The sequence below is a fragment of the Monodon monoceros genome, unplaced genomic scaffold (assembly GCF_005190385.1).
Source record: "Monodon monoceros isolate NGI ecotype Baffin Bay Population unplaced genomic scaffold, NGI_Narwhal_1 Super_Scaffold_7, whole genome shotgun sequence".
In the NCBI taxonomy this organism is placed as follows: domain Eukaryota; kingdom Metazoa; phylum Chordata; class Mammalia; order Artiodactyla; family Monodontidae; genus Monodon; species Monodon monoceros.
In genome coordinates, this window is record NW_021703784.1 from 96,763,994 (window position 1) to 96,768,294 (window position 4,301).

Genomic DNA, 4,301 nt, shown 5'->3' on the forward strand with positions numbered 1-4,301 from the left:
TATTTGGCAAATTTCAAATCTACACAAATTAAGAGGTTAGTACTATGAATACTTAGGTATGCATTACTCACCTTGGAAAACTGTCAATATTTTGACAAAACTTGAGCATTTAAAAATATTATTATTTTCCTAAAGTGTTGAACCTCTCACCTCTCCACCAGCGAGCTTGGTAATGCTCATTTGTCCACAACGTTGCCAGCGCTGGGGATCACTGTTAACAACTAAACCAAAAGAAAACACAATGGTAAAACTTGGTTCACTTGTTACACCAAAAAAACAATGGTGGTTGAACGTTCTAATTTGCATATGTTTTTGGCCCTGCCCCTCTATTTTAGCAGGAAAGTGTTTTTGGCATGGCCCAGCCTCTCTGAGAATCCCCCTGAAAAGATCAATGCAAAGACCCTTCTGTAGGCTGCTACCTTCGGCTGTTTGAATATCATTGAAAAGGTAATCCATAAACACAAGAAAGTATGTTTGCGTATGTGCAAGTCTACCTTGCAGCAAATTAAAAGAAAATTTAAGAGTCGTGCATAAGGACTGAGCGATTTAGAGCAAAGGTGTGGTGGGTGAGATGGGACAGTGGATTTTGGTCATTGGGGGATTTCCTGAAGTTATACCCCAGGTAAGTTATGCTAGTTTCACTTATAAAATTATTTTGTGATAATTGTATGTGATATCACAAGAATAAGAGATTCCTTTATTATTTTTTCTTCAGTTTTATCGAGGTATAATTGACTAATATATTTGAGGTTCCTTTGCTTTTTAAGTTTAGGGTCAGAGTAGAGTAATATAATTTTAAAAGTGTTTAAGAGAGGTTAATCTAAAAGTATGATAAGTTGGGTTGGTGGGCAGTGAGCTAAACATGAGGAGATGAAAGCCTTATTTAGGGTGGACACCCTAATAATGCAAATGAAGGCAGATATGAGAAAGAAGGTAAAACAAGAGTAGGGTTAGTATTTGGTAAAACAAAACAGAACAAAATTGGATTGTTCAAAGTTTAAGAAAAAAAAAACAAAACCAAAAAATACGATACCAAAATTGCGAGTTTGGGAATGGGGAGGATAGCAGAGTGAGCTGTTTAACTTATCTGGGCTTCTGGTTTCCACCTTTGTAAAACAGGTAAAGGAAACACCTGTGTTGCCAGCCTTTTAGGGTTGATATGAGAATCATATGCTGTTTGTACAAATATGTACTTTTAAGGTGTCCTGGGGGTGATTGGACAATCATAGTAATGAAGAGGCATGAGAATGTTCAGGAAGGTTTGCTTTAAAAAAAAAAAACAACAGAGGAATAGAGATCAAGGAAAAAATGCAATTGGAAGGAAACGCTGTTGAGAACCGTTCTATTGCATGGCTGGCATGGGGCATGACACTCTCAGACACCACCTCTCCGAGGTGTGTGTCACACCCTTCCCATGTTTAAAAGGGGAACGCTGATGTCCATAACTTCTCCAAGGTCACACAGCTAGTAGATTAAGCAGTGCAGGAGGCAAGATCACCTTAACCGAACTCCAAAAGGAGCAATGAAGGTAAGGAATCAATGACTGCAAACTGTGCTTCTAACACAAGCAGGCTCGAGGACACAGGAGGATCACTTTGCCCATGATGTCCTTCCTGGTACCAGGGCTAATGGAAGAGCACAACCAGACGGGAGTGGTCCATTTCCACTTCCACCCCTTCTCAACAGACCAGGCAGTGGTGGCCCTCATATTCATGGCCTTCTTGCTGTTGTACCCAGGAAGCCTCATTGGAAATGTCACCACTGGGCTCTGGTGAGAACACTCCCTCCATACCCCAGTGTACTTCTTCCTCTTTGCACTGGCCATGCTGGAGACTGGCTACTCCACCAACATTGCTCCCTTGACTCTGGCTGGCGTCCTTTCCATGGGGAGGATGCTTATCTCTCTCCCTGGCTGTGGAGCCCAGATGTTCTTCTCCATCCTTCTCGGGGAATCTGACTGTGTCTTTCTTGCTGTCATGGCCTATGACAGGTACGTGGAAGTCTGTCATCCATTGCATTACAACCTCATCATGAGTTGGCAGCTCTGTGGGCAGAAGACTTTAGGTTCTCTAGGTCTGGGATTCCTGTTGGTGCTGCCTTTGACCATTCTGATCTGCCACCTTTCATTCTGTGGCCACAGTGAAATCTATCACTTCTTCTGTGACACGCCTGCCGTTGTATGCCTGGCCTGTGCAGACACCCACAGGCACGAGGCAGCTCTCTATGCCATCAGTGTGGCCGCTGTGGCCATTGCCTTGCTCCTTATCTGCCTCTCCTATGGCTGCATTGTGGCCACCATCGCGAGGATGGAGTCAACCCAGGGGGCGCCGGGCCTTCTCCACTAGTTCCTCCCACCTCACGGTGGTTTTCCTGCAGTATGTGTGTTGTACCCTTATCTACCTGTGCCCCAGCTCCAGCTACTCCCCAGAAGAGGGCCAGGCAGTGTCTGTTGCCTACAACTTTTTCTCACCAGTGCTGAACCCCTTGGTCTATAGCATAAGGAATCAAGAAGTGACTAATGCAGTGAGGAGACTATGGCAAGAACGTACTTGATCAGGGAGCCAGAAATATTCCTTCTTAGAAAAAATATTCCTCAAATCAGAAGTAGGGACATGATCTGAAGGACAGGAAGCTCAAAAGGAAAAAGGAGGGAGTGGAGAGATGACTGTCCCATGGCTGTCTCGCCTGTGAAATGCTAATCAGTACTAATTCATCCACTTTGTATTAGATTCCAATGACGAAACCTTAGATTGCCTACAAAACCAGCCTCCTCTCTCACCATAGTGCTTAGAATAAGGACTAGCACAGGAATGTCAGTGAAGGAGAGAATGATTGAATGGAAGGATAAGATGATGAAAGAAGTTGATAAAGCAGACGTTTTGAGAATGGGCCATCATGCACATTTCAGGCTACAGGTAACGTTCTCTTACAAAGGTGCAGAGCCAGCATGACTAAGCACAGGCAACAGAGCACAAAGTTTAGAGCTAAAGGAATAGATTCAATATGGAGTCAGGTTTGTTCTTCTTTGTAACAGTAGTGTTACTGACCCAGGCCCTTGTACTCTTTTTTTTTTTTTAAACCCCACATTTGTTTATTTTTGTTTTATTTTGTTTTGGCTGTGTTGGGTCTTCATTTCTGTGTGAGGGCTTTCTCTAGTTGCGGCAAGCGGGGGCCACTCTTCATCGCGGTGCGCGGGCCTCTCACTGTCGCGGCCTCTCTTGTTGCGGAGCACAGGCTCCAGACGCGCAGGCTCAGTAGTTGTGGCTCACGGGCCTAGTTGCTCCGCAGCATGTGGGATCCTCCCAGATCAGGGCTCAAACCCGCGTCCCCTGTATTGGCAGGCAGATTCTCAACCACTGCGCCACCAGGGAAGCCCCCCTTGGACTCTTTAATCAATAGAAATTGATAAGAGGCCAGACGAGAATTTCGGGCAAGTCTTTATTGGGGCTTGTGCTGCAGCGTGAGGGAAAGAAAGTAAGTAACAGGTGCCCTTGTTTGCTCCAGAAAGGAGCTGCTTGGGTCCTTAAATGCGGTCACGAGCGGGGGCAGGTCCGTGGGTTGGGCAGGAGGTGTAGCTTAGGGGGTCTGCCCACCCACTTGTCAGTGCCGTGCCTATGGAGCACACGCAATACCCTGCTTTTGCTCCCAGCACCTCAGAAGTGGCAGTTGGTTTGTGGCCTTTTTGTATCCTCTTGTTCATAATTGCCCCAACTGTGCATGCTTGCAGTTATTTTTAGTCCCTTATAGTTTCTTTGAATTCTGTTGCTCAAGGAGATGTTTGTCCAGGGACGAGCACTCTGGTAAAGGGTCCCAGGTCCCAGCCTATCGCAGTAGAGTCATCTGCTTCTCATGGCAGGAGACTGGCTCCTGTGATCCTTGCAGGAGAATCCCAAAACAACAATAGCCAATGAGCAGGGCTGTCGTGGAGATTGGTGGAGAGGACCAGAAGGAGGACTGAGAGCAGGGAAAGATACTTCCGAGATGCCATCCTTAAAGAGAAAAGGAAAAGAACCCCATTCTTTTCTTGATGTTGCAAATGCAATAGATGATAAAAGCCACCCTATTCCATATCTGATTGTGCTACACACAAGAAAGGGGAAAAAGAGTATGAAAACCTGATGACAAGAATTCTTGGGACCCTTGGCCAGGCAGCAACATTAAGAAGTACTGGAGTGGGCTTCCCTGGTGGCGCAGTGGTTGAGAGTCCGCCTGTCGATGCGGGGGACAAGGGTTCGTGCCCCGGTCCGGGAAGATCCCACATGCCGCAGAGCGGCTGGGCCCGTGAACCATGGCCACTCAGC

General features: G+C 46.2%; 1 pseudogene; it reads left to right on the forward strand.

Annotated features, from left to right (window-relative positions):
• Positions 1 to 1,628: 1,628 nt before the first annotated feature.
• Positions 1,629 to 2,553, forward strand: LOC114887619 (annotated as a pseudogene).
• The last annotated feature ends 1,748 nt before the right edge of the window (positions 2,554 to 4,301 follow it).